The following is a 19672-nucleotide window of genomic DNA, read 5'->3' on the forward strand; positions in this document are numbered from 1 at the left end:
TCATCCCCTTCACCGTCAGGACAGACTACCTGAAGGTGCTGGGTGTTTGGTTCGGTGGAGCTGGGGTGTGCACTAAGACCTGGGAGGAGCATATCACCAAGCTGAAGCAGAAGCTGGGCAGGTTGTCGCTCCAGTCCCCCTCCATCCCGGGTAAGAACCTGGGTTGTCAGGTGCGAGGGGCTTTTGGTACTGTTGTATGTGGCACAGGCCTGGCCTATTCCCGCTGCGGTCACCTGGGCCATCTTCCACTTCATTTGGGGGTCGAGGATGGACCGAGTCCGCAGGGATACCACGTACAAAGACCTGGAAAATGGGGGAAAGGGCGTACCAAACACCACCCTTGCCCTGATGGCTACCTTTGTGTGCAGCTGGATCAAGCTGTGTGTAGATCCTCAGTACGCAAACACCAAGTGTCATTACTTACTGAGGTTCTACCTGTCCCCGGTGTTGCAAAGGATGGGCCTGGCCTCGTTGCCGCAGAATGCTCCGAGTAGTTGGATCGTCCTGTATTACCTGTCCTTCATGGAGAAACACCTTTGACCACAAGGCCGTCAGGCAGTGGTCAGCACGTAGTATCCTCGAGACCCTTTGGGAAAAGGAGAGGGTGGATCCCGTCATGCGGTTCCCCACGCAGACTGCCAAAGTCGTTGGGCAGAATGCCTCATCGCCAGAACTTTCAAACAAGACAAGGACATTGCTTGGCTGGCGGTGAGAGGGGCTCTGCCAGTGAGATCCTTTTATGCATGCCCGGAATCTCTGCGCCACCGCACGCTACCCTAGAGGTGGCTGCGGGGGGGCAAGACTGTCGATCACCTTCTTCTGGAGTGTGCCTTTGCGCAGGAGGTCTGGAGGGGGGTGCAGTGGTATTTGTCCAGGTCCATGACGCGGGACTCCGTGCTCTATGGGCTGTTTCCCAGGACGCACACCAAGACCAACATCAACTGCGCTTGGAGGACCATCAATGCAGTGAAAAACTCTCTTTTGGTCTGCCAGCTGAAAGAACTGACCCCGACCGAGCATTGCAGACTGGCGCACTCCAAGGTCCAGGACAACGTGCTGAGGGGCGCGCTAAAGCTTGGGGCAGCTACCGCCAAGGCACGGTGGAGAAAGACCACCGTATGAAACCCCTCGTCCAGAATAGGGAAAAAAGGGCCCTATCTGGTAACTGGGCCCAGCTGGTGCCTTCCCCAACTGGTCAGGGGCCAACGGCGACTGTGCAGGGTGACGACCGCCAGGGTATTTTCTTTGCTTTGTTTTTTTCTGCTTTGTTTTGTTTTTTACCTTTAGTTGGTATACGTACCCCCTGGGTAACCCAGAGCAGCTGGCATGACTGGGTAGGTGTATAAATGTTTTATTTTTTGTACATCCTATGAATAAAGTATATTTTTTTCAAGTTTTAAAAAAAAAGTGACGAAACGTCTGAAAACTAACCTTCCAGCTCAGCGAGCAAACTCACATCCGGAATCTTTATTGTCTACATTAATAGGTAGAAAGATACTTACACATAAAAAATGGCAGATAACATCAAGGCCTATTCAGGTGATCAGGTCCAAAAACAACAGCATTCACAATGATCTGGAATAATTAAATAGTTTGTAATGAGAAAAGGTTGATGGATTTTAACACAAACATGAAATCATCTAAAATAAAGTGAAAAGTTAGGTGCAATGGAACAGCAAACAGAAAATATCAACAATTTAATGTTCTTTAGCTAAGATTGAAAGAAGAAAAATAACATCTTGATTCAAATTATTAACCTTTCACAATGCTGTCTGCTCAAAGGGACTCTGCTAATGAAGAAAGTAACAATGGAATGCATCTAGGAAATGCAAACCAATTCAAGTAAACCTCTAAAATTTATAACTGGAGTCACATATACAGAATCATCTAAGATGTTAGGCATCCACCTTCAGAATAACTTCACTGCTTTAGGGAAAAGTAAAGCAGATAGTCTCAAGATTCACAACTATGTTTCCAGGATTCAGTTGAGTGTTCTCACTGCCCTCAGAGACCAAAACCAGGGATCTAAATCCTAAGAACCTGGAGAAGATAATGTCAATAACAGATTGTAGTTTTTGTGAAATAACCATCTCAAATTTAGAAGAGTAGCATGTAGTGGTAATATCACTGGACTGGTACCCCAGAAGAATGCTTTGGGAATATGGGTTTGAATTCCACAATGTCAGATGAAGAAATCAGAATTAGTAATAAAACGCAAGCCTAACAGTCATTACGTAGTCATCGTTGATTGCTGTAAAATATCCATTTGGTTCACTAATGCTATTTGCAAAAAGAAATCTGCTATCCTTGCCTGGTCTGGGGTATATGTGACTCCAGATCCACAGTTGACTGCCCTCTGGTTAATTAGGTATGGACAATAAGTGCGGACCTAAGCAGTGATGCTCGTATCCCATAAGAAGAAAACAACTTTGAACCACATGAAAAATGAACATGCCTTAAGCAAGTCAAGTTAAAGAGTTCACTTCCTGCCAATCAAAAGAATGAATGAAACAAATAATATTGTATTTACAACTAGGATATCCCTCAGAAGCAAATCACGAAGTTTCACACGGTGACCTGCTTTGAAACACAATGCCAGTTTATAGGATGCCAATCCACTGTTCTTGGCCAGAATGGAGAACCTAGGGGAAACCTCCCCTCAACTACTTTAAATGACCAGAATTAATTCTATGGAGATAATTGGAATGCAACTATATCCCACTAGCTGTTTAAATCACAGTTTTATCATATCGCTTTCATTTTAGTCACGCAAGAGCTCCATTGACTTTTTCTTTTACAGACCCTCTTTAAAAGATACTGTGAACAGACATTGCTTACTAAAAATACACTTGCTCAGCCATAAATTCTACCATGTCTCCATTTCATTGGCTGATACAATGGATAAATTCACACTGCACTACTGGTATGGAAATACAACAGACATTTTGCACAAACCAAGAAGCCACAAATATGATAAATCCAAGAATGGTTACAACATAAGATGCCACTCAGCCCATCACATCACTGCCAACATTCTCTAAAAGCAATTCTGCGACTCCAAGATGCTCTCACTCCACACCTCTCCCTTTTCCTCAGTCTATATTGAGACAATACCAAATTTCTTCTTGAAAGCAATTACCAAATCTGTTTCCACCAAACCCTCTGGTAGTTTGGTATTTTTTCCCCCCCAAGTCTGAAAGAGGCATGACAACATCTGTGTAAACATCACTTAATATACCTAAAGTGCATTGAAACTTTCTCCCAGCATAGCTACAGACTGAAACAAAGGTACATAACTTATCAAAAGAACATATATCACTGACAGTGGTTCTTTTCTCAAGAGACATGTTGCAATATTTATCTCATTGTCTTGCAAGGCACTAATATCTATGTGGAGCTCAAGTGAATTACTCAACTTTGTTATATTTTTATGCAATCAAACACCACAACTATTCAAATTAGACGTGGAAAAAGTCTTTTCATCTAGAAGCAGGAATTGAGTAGAGATCACGTCAGTATTATCAAAGGCAAACATTAACATCTGTATTGATGTTTGCACTCATTATTGTACATAACCATATATCATCCAAATCTGAATTAAAATGTATCATAAATCATACCTATGAAATTAGGATAATTCATCTTGTTTGTAACCAAACATTTAAGCACTAATTGTAGAAATGATGAAATATTTGAACACTCCACCTGTTAAACAAGTCAAATGCTGAACTCAGAAGTTAAAGCATACTGTGGACTTTAGAATACACATATGAACAATATGATATGCAGCACTTCAAAGCACTTTGAATAACCGGCATGTGAATTCAAGAAACTGAGCTTGAGAACAGCAAAGTGTTAGAAGGCAGAGGTTGACCACACCCCTCCCCCCCCACCCCGAGAACTAAAACCAATCACCCAAAGAGGAACACCTCGCCCTATAATCAGCAAAACGGAGTGCGAGAAGTGGTGTAACCTGTTTTTCAACAACTTCTAGTGGTTAAGTAAAATAAAGCCCTGACACTCACTTAAAATCAGTGATCAAATTAACTAAACTATTAACAAACTGAATAAATCCCTAACTCCTAACTATTCTCAAATAAAACAAGATTCTAATGGTATGCTGTTCCAATAAATTCAAGTCCCACTTGTATATAAAAAAGCATTTAGTCTCAAAATTACAGCAAGGTTACATGTCTTCCAGAATGTTCTGTGCTTTCTCCATCAATTCCCCTGTCAGGAATATCAACTAGTTGTGCCATTGGTTTTTAGATGGTGCTCTCTCCAAGACAGAGAGGAGGCTGTAACACCAACAATTCTCTCGAGGGCGGAGGGCTGAGATCTGTTAGCTGCTATCCACCAAAGGTATGTCTGGGGTTTTGTCCAACTCACCCCTTCTTTTTATACCCTAGATGACATATCAATATTTCTTACAATAGGATTGGTCCTATGGTGTCAAAACCATAGGTTTTTGTTATTTGAAGTGACTTCTTCACATTGGCTAAATTGAAAAGCTTGCTGTCTTGGTAAAAACTGCTGCTTGGCCTGTTAATTGTGTAGCCTTTTGAAATAATTGTTTCAATTTGGGCACTCTATTTACTTGCAAACTTTGAAACTGCTGCTCAGAGGCATCCATTTTACATGTTTAAGTGCAGAAAAGGCACATAATCTTTTACAAACACCAAAATCTAACTTCTTGCCTCTCAACGCGCAAGTATTGTACTCCAACTTTTTGTTCTGGTCTGAGGACTGGGAGGAGGAGTTGAAATGGCTCGCAACTGGGAGGTGCAGTTCAGAGCACCTACGCTCAGTTTGCACTAAACAACTGCACCTCCCAGTCGCGAACCATTTCAACTCCCACTCGTCAGATGGCATATCCGTCCTGGGCCTCCTGCAGTGCCACAACAATGCTACCCGAATTTACTACCTGCAACTCATTCTGTCTCCTCCCTAACTCCCTACCTACACTCACCTTTACTGGCTCCATGCCCACCTCTTTGACCTGTCTGTCTCCTCTCCATCAATCTTCTCCTCTATCCATCTTCTATCCACCTCCCCCCCCCTCCCTATTTATTTCGGAACCCTCTTCCCCTCCCCCATTTCTGACGGAGGGTCTAGGCCTGAAACATCAGCCTTCCTGCTCCACTGATGCTGCTTGACCTGCTATGTTCATCCAGCTCTACACCTTGTTATCTCAAATTCTCCAGCATCTGCAGTTCCTACTATCTCTCATTCCTTTTTTTCATCTGTTCATGTGCCAGTAGAACATTTTCACAATGTTTCATAAGAACTCGGAGCAAGAGTAGGTAATTTAGCCTCAGATCTGCTCTATCTTTTGATGTAATCACAACTGCTCTCATCTCAGCCTCAACTCCACTTTAACCATTACTAATTAAAAATCTGTCAGTCTATCTCCTCCTTGTATTTATTCAATGTCCCAGCATCCATTGCGCTCTGGGGGTAGTAAATTCCAAAGATTCATGGCCCTTTAAAAGTAATTTCTCCTCATCTGTTTTAAAATCTGTAATCCCTTCTACAAAAACTATGGCCTCTCATTTTAGTTTACTCCACATGAAGCATCCTTTCCACATGTACTTGGATAAATCTGCTTGAACATCTTAGATACCTCAATTAGATCTCCTTTCGTTCTTCTAAACTTCAAGACAGTCCAGCCTACACTGCTCAATGTCTCTTCATAGGACATACCTATTACCTTTGGAATCAATCAGGTAAACTTCCTCTGAACTGCCTCGAAAACAACTATATCCCTCAAGGAAAGGAACCAAAATTGTACGTAATCCTCCAGGTGCAGTCTAATTAATGCATTGTACAGTTGCAACAACACCTGCTTGATTGCTTGATTTTATATCTGTTCCTTTTGCAATAAATGCCAAATTTCCTTTTGCCTTCCTTATTACCTGTTTTATCTGTGTACTCGTCATCCAAATCCTTCTGCACTGAAGCACACTTCATTTCTCTCCACTTAGACAATAAGTTGCCTTTCTATTCCTCTGATCAAAGGAGATAATCTCACACTTACCATGTTAAACTTCCTCTGCCAAATTTTGGCCATCCATTTCCTATTTCTTATTTTTTCATTGTAACTTACTTTCCTATCCATCTTACTGACATCTGTAAATTTGGTTACAATACTTCATTTCCTGACATCCAAGTCATTAATTCATGACATGGTATCAGTCATTTTTAGGAAAAAAAATTAACCAATCTTTTACCAACAAACCACTTCAGATGAGAAAAATAAATCACACTATTTGCTATCCATTTCAATGTGAAGGACAAAATCAACACTAGCAAGTCAAAAAAGCCACAAAGACTTCTGATACGCCATCTCTGTTGCTCGCTTATTAGTTTGAACAAAACAGAACTAATTCTCATGTCTTTGTGCATATGCATGCATCCACCCTCAATAATGCTGGTGACCATCGTAATCCAATAAATCACCATTTTATGCCAAAAACCCTGACCAAATCTGCTACGGTTTCCGAGTCTTATCAAAAAAGAAATATCCAACTCTAAACCAAACACATAGTCAAACAGGTGAACGACAAGCTCACCAACAGGAAACATTACGGTTAATACTGACCTAGGTTTTTTTAAATAGGATTACATAACTTTAACCTTAGTTAGATAGTGGTTATCTTTTTAATATATGGATTACTACTTTGCTTTCAAATACATAATTATCCATATCTTAGGCATGGGTCACAAAGATTGGTGGCAGAGGAGCAGCACTGTATTTGCGTGCCTGAGCTCATTCACTTCCCTCTGCTTTTGCTTCTTTTTTCCTTTCCTCTTTTGTTTCAGCAAGGCATTGGTGAAGGGACCGCTCAAGCATATTACAAAACTGGCAATCGATGGCTGCAAGTGAGCCCTGCCCAAGCATGCTCCAAGACTCCATGATCAAAAGGCTGTGAGCAGGCCCTGCCCAAGCAGGTTCCGGTATCCAGTTATGGCACCCTTAGTTATAGATAGAGGCAGCAGAATCAGCAGTAGCAAGCACTCAGTACCTCCTGAGACTCCAGGCTGTGGCTTGGCCCAGGTGCTTGCATGGAGTTAAGATTTAAATAATATTTTAATACCTGAATGTTTCTCATTCCTTCTGGCTTTGTTTCTGTTTTTTTTTTATTCTGGTATTGTAATCAAATGGGTAACCAAGGTGGTCCAGTTAAGTCAGTGGAGACAGAATGACGCAAGAGTGGCAACTTTCGTTCCGGTATATCAGCGCAGCAAAGGGGACTTGTGCCTGGTTACCAGGCCCAAGGCCCATGATAGACCACTTGACAAAAAGGACTATAAAAGTGAACACTTTATTTATTTCTGAAGAAGAGTCCTGACCCAAAATAATCAACTTTCCTCTTCCTCTGATGCTGCTTGGCCTGCTGCGTTCAACCAACTTCACACCATGTTATCTCAGATTCTTCAGCATCAGCAATTCCTACTATCTCTGTAACAATCTTACCAACCACTTCTTTTAAGACTCTTGATGTAATGAAGTGCCCTACAAAGTAACACTGAGTTATAAAATTCATTCTAAAATGATTTTTCCATTGGCAAGTCAAGCAATAGTCATGATCAAAAAGATTCCTCCAGGCTCAGTGCTGGGACGTTTGTGTTTTCTAATATATATATATATATATATATATATACACACACACACACACACACACACACACACAGCCTTTGACAAAGGAGACTAATTAATAAAGTTAGATCACATGGAATTCAATGAGTTTCCCAACCAGATACAAAATTGACTTAACGGCAGGAGACAGTGTAGTGGTGGAGGGACTGGAGGCCTGTTACCAGTGGTGTTCCATACGGATGCATGCTGGGTCCACTTTTGTTTATCATTTATGTAAATCATTTAGGTCAGAATATTGAAGGCATGGTTAGTTTGCAGATGACATCAAAACTAGTGGCTAGGCAAAGTGAAGAAGGGACCAGCACAATGGCTCAATAGTTGGAACTGCTGCCACACAGCATCAGGGACCTGGGTTTGATTCCAGCCTTGGACGACTGTCTGAGTGAAGTTCGCACATTGTCCCTATATCTGCAAGAGTTTCCTCTGGTGCTCTGGTTTCCTTCCCCAGTCCAAAGATGTGCAGGCAAGTTGGGCTAGCCATGCTAAATTGCCTGTAATGCCAAGGGATATGCAGGCTAGGTGAATTAGCCATGGGAAACGCAGGGTGACAGGGACAGGGTGGGATGCTCTTCAGCGGGGTGCTGTGGACACTATGGGCTGAATGGCCTGATCCCACACTGTAGAGATTCTATGTAGGTTATCTAAGATTACAGGGAGACTTGGGTCGATGGGCTGAGGAGTGGCAGGTGAAGTTTAATTTGGGTAATTGCGAAGTATTACATTTTGGTAAAACAAACAAGGGTTTGACTTATACAATTAAAAGTAAGGATCTGGGTGGTGTTGTAGAACAGAGACCTCAGGACTCAAGTTCACAATTCTTTGAACTTTGCATCACATGTAGGCAGGATGGTTAGGAAGGCATTTAGCATGCTTGCCTTCGTTGCTCTGACCAGTGAGTGTAGGAATTGAGACATCATGTTGAGGTTGTACAGTACATTAGTGAGGCCGCTTCTGGAGTACTGTACCCCATTCTGGTCACCCTGTTTTTTAAGACTATTATTAAATTTGAAAGGATTCAGAAAAAATTTACCAAGAAGTTGCCAGGAATGGAGGGTTTGAGTTATAAAGGAGAGGCTAGGAGTATTTCCAGTGGGGTACAGGAGGTTGCGGGGTGACCTCATAGAGGTTTATAAAATCATGACTGGTACAGATAAGGTGAATGGCAGATGTTTTTGCCCTAGAGTGGGGAATTTCAAGACTAGAGGATAGATTTTTAAGGTGAGAGGAGAAAAATTTAAAAAAGATGTGAGAGGCAACCTTTTTGCAAAGAGAGTAGTTTGTAAGTGGAATGAAATTCCTGAGACAGTGGTGGATGCGGGTACAGTCACAACGCTTAAAAGATATTTGAATAAGTACATGAATAAGAAATGTTTGGAAGCGCAAGTAGGTGGGACTAATTTAATTTGGGATTATGGTCAGCATGGATGGTTGAACTGAAGGGTCTAGTTCCGTGCTGTATGGCTCTATAAATGAGTTCGATGAAAATGTAGGTGGTCCAATTACTAAGTTTTCAGACAGCATAAGAAGTGCAAATGTGAAATGTGCAGATGTGAGGCAAACTATCAAAGGTTACAGCAGGTTGTCTATCAGTTGGGAAGTTAGGTGGAGTTTAATCTGGATAAGTGTGAGGTCATGAATTTTGGGAGGTCAAATGCAAGATGAAAATATTAGTAAAAAGTGTAACCCTTGGAGTGTTGATACACAGAGGGACCTTGGGGTTCAAATTCATAACTCCTTGAAAGTGTCAGCACAATTGGGTAAGGTGGTAAAGATGATGCATGGTAATGCTTGCCTTCCATCAGTTGGGGCATTGAGTATAGGAGTTGGCAAGTCATGTTGCAGCTGTATAAAACTTTAGTTCAGCCACATTTAAAATATTGCACACAGTCCTGATCACCACAATATAGGAAGGATGTGGAGGCTTTGAAGAGAGCGCAAGAGAGGTTTACCAGGATGCTGCCTGGATTGGAATGCATTAGCTAGAAGGTTCAGGTTGGACAAATTTGAATTTTTGTTCACTACGGTATCAGAGGCCAAGGGCTGATCTGACAGATAGAAGTATACATTATGAAAGACATGGAGAGTGTGGATAGAAAGAATCTTGTTTCCAGAGTTGTAAAGGGAGCATAGGTTTAAGGTGATAGGGGATGTTTATAGGAGATATGAGAGGCGTATATTTTGCCTAGAGGGCAGTAGGTGCATGAAGCATATTGCCAGAGAAGATAGTAGATATGAATGCAATGTTTAAAAGGCATTTAGACAGACACATTAACAGGCAGGGAATAGAGGGATACAAACCATATGCAGGCAGATGGAATTAGTTCAGATTAACGCCATGGTCAGTGCAAACATGGTGGGCCGAACTGTGCTATTCTTTGTTATTATCAATATGCTACAAATCCCATACACTGCAAAACAAAAACACCATAGCAAATTCTGCAGTTTGGACAGAAGAATTAAATTGAGTCAGTGTGAAACTCAAAATGACATAGCAGGAGATCCAACTGTGTGTGCAGCTGGTCTAGCGTGCTGCGCAAATGTAAGGAAAATACAGCAAAAGAATACAAGTGCAGACACAGGCCATTCAGCCCTCCTGGCCAGCCCTGTTATTCGGTAAGATCGTTGATCTAGTTTTGGTCTCAATTTCATTTTCCTGATTTGTTTGTCTAGTAGATGAAATTTAAATACAGTAAAATCTGCAATTAAAAACAATACCTATCCTAGTAGTGTAGCAACAGCCAATTGTTGTAAAAGCCCATCTAGTTCACTGATGTCCTTTATGGAGCAAAATCTGCCATTCTTACTTTGTCTGGCTTCCATATGACTGCAGGACCCACAGCAATATGATGATTCCTAACTGCTCTCTGAAATAAGTTTTCAAGCCTATCAGTCCCCTGGCAATTCAGGACTGGTAATAAATATTTGGGTAGCCAGGGATACCAACATTTCATCAGCAAATGAAGCAAGCCTTGAATAAATTTAATGCTTCTAGCCTCCACTGCTTTCTGGGAAACAGAAGTCCCTAAACAAACATCCCTCAGAAGAAGAAAAAAAAATACATTTTCCCAAAGCCAAGAGAAGACTTCTTACTTTTAAACTGTGGCTCCATATTCTCGCAATATCTTATAAATCAAGTCCTCTCGTGGTCATATAAATTTTACTAAGATCATCTCTTATTCTTCTAAATTCCAATGGGTATAGAACATAGAACAGTACAGCATGAGGTTGTGCTGACCTATTATCCTACTCTAAGATCAAACTAACCTGGTTACCATTCATTTTACTATCATCCACATGCCGATACAAAAGTTGCCTAAATGTACCTAACTTACCTGACGCGACTACCACCCCTTGCAGTACATTTCCACACACCCACCGTTCTCTGCGCAAAGAACCTAACTCTGATATTTCCCCTGTACCTTCCTCCAATCACCTTGAAATTATGCACCCTCATGATAGCCATTTCTGTCCTGGGAAAAAGTCTCTGGCTATTCACTTTATCTATGCCTCTCATCATCTTGTACACGTCTAAGAAGTCACCTCTCATCCTTCTTCATTCCAGTGAAAACAGCCCTAGCTCCCTCAACCTTTCCTCATAAGATCTGCCCTCCAGTCCAGGTAGCATCCTGGTAAATCTCCTCTGCACCCTCTCTAGAGCTTCCATATCCTTTCTATAATGAGGCGACCAGAACTGAACACAATATTCCGAGCGTGATGTCACCAGGGTTTTGTAGAACTGCAGCATAACCTCATGGCTCTTAAACTCAATCCCCCTGCAATTGAAAGCCAACACACCATACACCTTCTTAATCCTATCAACTTGGGTGTCAACTTTGAGGCATCTATGGATGTGGACATCAAGATTCTTTTGTTCCTTCACACTGCCAAGAATCCTGCCATTAGCCCTGCATTCTGCATTCAAATTTGACCTTCCAAAATGAATCACGTCACACTTTTCTGGGTTGAATTCCATCTGCCATTTCTTTGCCCAGCTCTGCATCCTGTCATTGTCCTGTTGCAACCTACAACAACCCTCCACACTATCCACAACTCTACCAACCTTCGTGTCATGGGCAAACTTACTAACCCACCCTTCCTCTTCCTTATTAAAGTCATTTATAAAGATCACAACAGTTGAGGCTCCAGAACAGATCCCCACAGAACACCACTGGCCACTGAACTCCAGGCTGAATACTTTCCATCTACTCCCACCCTCTGTCTTCTATTGGACAGCCAATTCTATATCCGGACAGCCACATTTCCCTGAATCGCCTTCCTCCCTACTTTATGAATGAGCCTTCCATGGGGAACCTTATCAAACCTTGCTAAAGTCCATATACACCACATCCACTGTTCTACCTTCAATGCATTTTGTCACATCCTCAAAGAATTCAAGAAGGCTTGTGAGGTATGACCTGTCTCTCACAAAGCCATGTTGACTAACTCTAATCAAACTGTGCACTTAATAATCATAAATACTGTCTCTCAGAATCCACAGTATCTGTATCTTTTTTTCAAATAAGGAGATCAAAAGATGCACACTCTACTCCAAATATGTTCTCAAAAAGGCCCTATACAACTGCAATGAAATACACCTACCTCTATGTTCCATTCCCCCTGAAATATATGTCAATATTCCATTTGCCTTTCTATTACTTGCTGAATCTGCAAAGTAACTTTATGTGATTCATTCACCAGGACACAGATTCATCTGCAAGTTCTGCAATCCCTGCATAATTTACAATTGATTCAATGAAAAAAAGCGGAATTCAAAATGCCTCAAGTGGCCAATGGCAGGGCAGCTGAAGTGGCAGTCATAACGTCAAGCTTTCAAAAGCCACACCAGGAGACGATGTGTGCGTGAGAAAAAAAATAGCAGTTTCAGCAAATAGTATTAATTAAAAAAACTCATCAGATCAGCCCTGCTTGAGCGTCAAGTCCATCAACAGAACACATCAACAAACACTATTCAAATAGCCACTTTTGCACTGAAGCCTCCATTTATCTTGATTTTTGGAGCTTTGCAATCCACTCATTCGCACAGTAGAGGCCATTCCACAGAACAATCGATAATAGTTATCAATTATCCTAGAGTTTGATGATTTAAAAGAAGGTAAAATCAGCAGTAGAAAACCAAGTCAAAGCTAGTTTCTACATAAAATTTGAAATGCACCAGTTTTCAGTGATGTTTTTATTCACTGGCAAAAGGGGAAGAAATCAGAAAACATGAAGTTGCAAAAGAAACATTTAAGCAGTTTAAGGGAAACTGGTACAGGCAACACGTGATAGCATGAAGAGTAAAAATGATGTCAGAAAACCAGTAAAACTTCACTGCCATAATATATAGCATATTAAAGCAAATGTTCGAATGTGGAAGAGTAAAATAGTGGCCATATTAAAAATGCTATGAGAGTCTTCAGAAAAGACAGGAAAAGCAAATGAAATAGATGTTAAACCAGAGGCACTGGTGCACGTGCCTGGAATTTCCACATGGCAAGTTGCATCAGAAAGTGAAGCTCAAAAGAAACCCTTTACACCTAATGTTTCATCATGGGAATAAATTAGGATGTCAAGGATAACAGGGGTTTTAAGTATAAGGTGAAGCCATTCCATTTCTGTCCAAGAAAGAGTTGAAAAAACCTGTTATCCTGAGAGACACTAATTTGGCTCACAGCCTGTAATAAAGGATTCAGGCCCTTCTTCAGAAAATTCACTGAATCAAAGCACATTAACACAGTGTTGAGGGAAATTGTGTATTTTTCCCACTGCATTAAGTAAATATAAGTTGTGCTCTGGTAAAGATGTCATACATGGTTAGAATTGTTCCTTAATTGCCAATTAAAAATATAGATTTTATTTTGATACATAATATAGCGGGCATGGTCATACCACCATCTTGGAAGGGGTACCCCAATGTGCAACTGTTCCTCAAGTATAAACTTCATATGTGATCCAGGTAAGAAAAGAACTGGTTCCAAGCAGAAATACTGATGTATCCATGTTAATAATGTACAGTACACAGGCCAAAAAAGCCCTGTAGAATCATCCAACAAAGGCTTTCAATGGAAAGGACTAAGGCCTCAAAGTGAATTGAAGAGGTAAACTTGACACAAAGTAGAAGACACATCTGGTTTCAACAGCAGGAATTCAAGGTAGTCCAGTTTCCAAAAGACAGCTTAAAACCCCAAAAAGGTTGGATGGTTGGATTGTGAATTGAGGTTCAGATTATAACTGTGGGCAATAAAAATCGAAGTCCAGAGTGAAGAAGCAATGGATACTACTCAAAGTATATAAGACATATTTGGAATGGGAACAGGACAAAGCAAAAATCTTAATGTTATACACAGATGAAATCAGGAAAGATGAATAAAGTATCTCAATAATTTCTCAGATTTGATCAGGAAAGAGATGATGCTTTATCATAGTAAAACAGCGGTCTCAAAATTAGAAGTTGTCCAATCAAATTCAGAAAATGAATTTAGAGGTGAAATTATATCTCCAGCTGACGTAAAGAACAACACTTGGTCCAAAGAGTTATACAGTAACAAAGTTAAACAGCATGAAAACAAACCCTTTGATCCAACTTAATAAAATGTGAGGCTGGATGAACACAGCAGGCCAAGCAGCATCTCAGGAGCACAAAAGCTGACGTTTCGGGCCTAGACCCTTCATCAGAGCTCTCTGATGAAGGGTCTAGGCCCGAAACGTCAGCTTTTGTGCTCCCGAGATGCTGCTTGGCCTGCTGTGTTCATCCAGCCTCACATTTTATTATCTAGGAATTCTCCAGCATCTGCAGTTCCCATTACCTTTGATCCAACTTGTCCGCACCAACCATATGCCCAAACTGAAATAGTCCCACTTCCCTGGATTTGGTCCAAATCCCTCTAAACCTTTGTTTTCATGTACTTATCCAACCAACTTTTAAATGTTGTAACCACACCTGCATCTAACACTTACTCAGGAAATTCATTCCACACACAAACTACTCTGTGTAAAAATTGTTGCCCCTTGTCCTTTTCAAAATTTGCCCCTCTCACCCTAAATATATGCCTGCTAGTTTTGTCCTCCCTCACCCAAATGAAAAGACCTTTGCTATTCACCTTATCTATGCTCCTTATTATTTTATAAGCCTCTGTAAAAGGTCACCCCTCAACCTCCTACATTACAGCGAAAAATGTCCCAGCCTATCCAGCCTCTCCTTTTAACTCAAATCATCCATTCCCGGCAACATCCTGGTAAAACTTTTCTGAACAGTCTCCAATTTAACAATATCCTTCATACAGCAGGGTGGCCAGAACTGCACATAGTACTCCAGAAGAGGCCTCACCAATGTCCAGTACAATCTCAATATGATGCCCCAACTCTTGTACTCAAAGACAAAAACAAGAATAGAAGTTGCTGGAAAAGCTCAGCAGGTCTGGCAGCGTCTGTGGAGAGAAATCAGAGCTGACATTTCAGGTTAAGTGACCGTTCCTCAGAACTGAAACATCAACTCTGTTTCCTCCTCCATAGATGCTGCCAGACCTGCTGAGCTTTCCCAGCAACATCTGTTTTTGTTTCTAATTTACAACACCACCATTTGTTTTGATTCTTATTTCCTACATTCAAAAGGTCTGAGGATATAGTGCTAATCAAGCAGGCTGCCGGTGATGCTAATTTCAAAGAAATATGTACTTGAACCCTAGAACTCCGTTCTACAACACTGCCCAGGGTTCTAACGTTAATTGTGTAATTAAGTCCTATCTTTGTTTGTTTTACCAAAACGAAATACCTCACATTTATTTAAATTGAACCCGATCTGCCACTTTTCAGCCCATTGGCCCAACTGATCAAGATCTGTTTGTAAACTTAGATAACCCTTTTGGTGCCATCTGCAAACCTACTAACCACGCCTCCTGTTTTCTCATTCGAATCTTTTATATAAGTGACAAAAGTAGCCCCAGTACCAATTCCTGTGGAACACTGGTGGTCACAGCCCTCCAGTCTAAAAAGCAACCTTCCACCACCACACACTCTCTCTCTCAAACCATCAAGCCAATTTGTATCCAACTGACAAGTTCACCCTGAATCCCATGTGAACTAACTTTGCCCATTAGGCTATCATGCAGGACCTCGTCAAAGGCTTTACTGAAGTCCATGCAAATGACATCCACCACTGTGCCTTCAAATCTGTCTAGTTACTTCCTCAAAACAAGTCTGTGAAACATGACTTCCCTCGCACAAAACCATGCTGACTATCCCCAATGAATCTTCTCCAAAGGCATGCAAATCCTATGTTTCAGAATTACCGTCAACAACAACACACCACCAATGTCAGGCTAACAAAGTGTAGAGCTGGATGAACACAGCAGGCCAACCAGCATCTCAGGAGCACAAAGGCTGATGTTTTGGGCCTAGACCCTTCATCAGAGAGGGGGATGGGGAGAGGGAACTGGAATAAATAGGGAGAGAGGGGGAGGCGGATCGAAGATGGAGAGAAAAGAAGATAGGTAAGGAGGATAGTATAGGTGAGGAGGTAGGGAGGGGATAGGTCAGTCCAGGGAAGACAGACAGGTCAAGGAGGTGGGGTGAGGTTAGTAGGTAGGAAATGGAGGTGCGGCTTGGGGTGGGAGGAAGGGATGGGTGAGAGGAAGAACAGGTTAGGGAGGCAGAGACAGGCTGGGCTGGTTGTGTGAAGCAGTGGGGAGAGGGAACGAACTGGACTTGTTTTGGAATGTAGTGGGGGAAGGGGAGATTTTGAAGCTGGTGAAGTCTACAGTGATACCATTGGGCTGCAGGGTTCTCAAGCGGAATATGAGTTGCTGTTCCTGCAACCTTCGGGTGGCATCATTGTGGCACTGCAGGAGGCCCATGATGGACATGTCGTCTGAGGAATGGGAGGGGGAGTTGAAATGGTTTGCAACTGGGAGATGCAGTTGTTTGTTGCGACCCAAGCGGAGGTGTTCTGCAAAGCGGTCTCCAAGCCTCCGCTTGGTTTCCCCAATGTAGAGGAAGCCACACCAGGTACAATGGATACAATATACCACATTGGCAGATGTGCAGGTGAACATCTGCTTGCTATGGAACGTCATCTTGGGGCCTGGGATAGAGGTGAGGGAGGAGGTGTGGGGGCAAGTGTAGCACTTCCTGCAGTTGCAGGGGAAGGTGCCGGGTGTGGTGGGGCTGGAGGGGAGTGTGGAGCGGACAAGGGAGTCGCGGAGAGAGTGACTGAGAGTCTCCATCCCAGGTAACCGGCTAGAAACTGATGTCCATTTCAAGCCCACCGACTCCCACAGCTACATTGAATACACCACGTACCACCCACCCTCCTGCAAAAATTCCATCCCCTATTCCCAAATCCTCCGCCTCCGCCGCATCTGCTGCCAGGATGAGGCATTCCACTCCCGCACATCCCAGATGTCCACGTTCTTCAAGGGCCGCAACATTCTACCCGCAGTGGTCAAGAACGCCATTTCCCGCAACACATCCCTCACACCCCACCTCCGCCACAACCGCCCCCAGAGGATCCCCCTTGTTCTCACATACCACCCCACCAACCTCCGGACACAACGTATCATCCTCCGACACTTCCGCCATCTACAATCCGACCCCACCACCGAAGACATTTTTCCATCCCCACCCTTGTATGCCTTCCAGAGAGACCACTCTCTCCGCGACTCCCTTGTCCGCTCCACACTCCCCTCCAACCCCACCACACCCGGCACCTTCCCCTGCAACTGCAGGAAGTGCTACACTTGCCCCCACACCTCCTCCCTCACCCCTATCCCAGGCCCCAAGATGACGTTCCATAGCAAGCAGATGTTCACCTGCACATCTGCCAATGTGGTATATTGTATCCATTGTACCCGGTGTGGCTTCCTCTGCATTGGGGAAACCAAGCGGAGGCTTGGGGACCGCTTTGCAGAACACCTCCGTTCGGTTCACAACAAACAAATGCACCTCCCAGTTGCGAGCCATTTCAACTCCCCCTCCCATTCCTCAGACAACATGTCCATCATGGGCCTCCTGCAGTGCCACAATGACGCCACCCGAAGTTTACAAGAACAGCAACTCATATTCCGCTTGGGAACCCTGCTGCCCAATGGTATCAATGTGGGCTTCACAAACTTCAAAATCTCCCCTTCCCCCACTGCATCCCAAAACCAGCCCAGCTCGTCTCCTTCCCCCACTGCATCCCAAAACCAGCCCAGCCTGTCTCCGCTTCCCTAACCTGTTCTTTCTCTCACCCATCCCTTCCTCCCACCCCAAGCCGCACCTCCATTTCCTACCTACCACCTCATCCTGCCTCCTTGACCTGTCCGTCTTCCCTGGACTGACCTATTCCCTCCCTACCTCCTCACCTATACTCTCCTCCCCCCTCCATCTTTGGTCCGCTTCCCCCTCTCTCCCTATTTATTCCAGTTCCCTCTCCCCATCCCCCTCTCTGATGAAGGGCCTAGGCCCGAAACATCAGCTTTTGTGCTCCTGAGATGCTGGTTGGCCTGCTGTGTTCATCCAGCTCCACACTTTGTTATCTTGGATTCTCCAGCATCTGCAGTTCCCATTATCACCAATGTCAGGCTCACAGGTCGACAGTTCCCAGGTTTCTCCTTCCAGCCTTTTCTCCTCAAGTTCAATACATAGATGACTTTGTTGGTCTTTAAGGGGCCCTATTCCCTCTCCAGTTGCTCTTTTGCTGTTAATGTACTTCCAAAACCTCTATGGATTATCCCTAGCCTTAACTGCCAAGGCTCTCATATCCCCTCTTTACCCTCATGGATTTCCCTCTTAAGAATATCCCTATACTCTATATACTCTTCAAGAGATTCATTTGATTCCAATTGTCGATATCTGATATATGATTCTTTCTTATTCTTGACCAGAGCCTCAATATCTTTATTCATTCATTGTCCCTTACTCTTACCAGCCTTATTAACAGGAACATAATGCCTCTGAACACTCTTTCAGAATTTTGAAAGCAACTTAAACATTTGCAGAATTAAAGTAAGGGAATTTTTAAAAATGTCCGTGATAGATAAGGTTAATGCAATGAAGTTTAAACTGTGGAAACACAATTGTTGCTTTTGTTCAAATTGAGCTTTCATAGTTTTACTTGCATGATATATGCAAGTTCAAAAATGAAATTATTAACTGTACATTCTGTACATTGAAATATTCAAGTTAGGAACTGGAATAGGCAAAAGCTCTTGGGAGTCTGCTCTGCCATTCACTAAGATCATGGCCGATCTGATTTGAACCACAAATTGATGAGCCTGCCTACCCCTGATAACCTTTCAACTTCCTTTCTCAAGACAAACGTATCCACCTTTGCCTTCCAACTATTTGAATAGTGTTGCCACCAACTCTACCGGAACTGTTCCAAAGACACTCAACCCTTCGAAAAATTAATTGTCTCCATGTTTTCAATGGGCAACTACTCTACCAGCAACCCCTACTTCAAGATTCTCCAAGAAGAAACATCCTCTCCATATCTCCGTTCAGGATTTTATATAATTTAATCATGTCACCCCTTATTCTCCTAAACTGCAGCAGATACAAGCCTAGCCTTCCTTTGAGACAACATAGCCATTCCAGATGATGATGCAGTAAACCTTCAGAACTGCATCCAAAGGATTTACATTTTTTTCTTAAATATCGGAATCAATACTATAAACAGTACATCAAACGTGATCTCACCAGCATCCAAATGACTGAAGCACAACCTTTCTCCTTTTGTATTCAAACTCCTTCACACACAATAAATGCTAACATTGTATGAGCTTTCCTAATTACTTGTTGTGCCTATTTATCCGCCTTTTACAATTCATGCATGAAGATACCCTGGTCCCTCTGCATCTGAGAACTTTGCAATGTCTGGCCACCGAGACAATATGCTTCTTTATTCTCATGCCAAAATGATTTCACATTTGCACTATTTGCCACATCATTGCTCCAGTCACTTAACTCATGTCTTTTTTTAAAACTGGTGCTGTCTTAACAACTTACTTTCCTACATATTCTTGTGTCATTAGC

The 19672-nt window shown here is 42.6% G+C and overlaps 1 protein-coding gene across 6 annotated transcripts in view; it reads right to left on the minus strand.

The window, feature by feature from the left end:
• The window catches only part of ralgps2 (Ral GEF with PH domain and SH3 binding motif 2), a 397302-nt gene that overhangs the window by 334240 nt on the left and 43390 nt on the right, over window positions 1–19672 (minus strand). For 4 of the 6 annotated variants that reach the window (XR_009446048.1, XM_059647737.1, XM_048539122.2 and 1 more), the window contains exon 2: window positions 1503–1575. The exons of the other annotated variants lie outside the window; for them this stretch is intronic. The gene's annotated coding sequence lies outside the window, so the exon portion shown is untranslated. The remainder of the gene's footprint in view (window positions 1–1502; window positions 1576–19672) is intronic. 6 annotated transcript variants of the gene reach the window in all.

The sequence above is a fragment of the Stegostoma tigrinum genome, chromosome 8, assembly GCF_030684315.1.
Source record: "Stegostoma tigrinum isolate sSteTig4 chromosome 8, sSteTig4.hap1, whole genome shotgun sequence".
In the NCBI taxonomy this organism is placed as follows: Eukaryota; Metazoa; Chordata; class Chondrichthyes; order Orectolobiformes; family Stegostomatidae; genus Stegostoma; species Stegostoma tigrinum.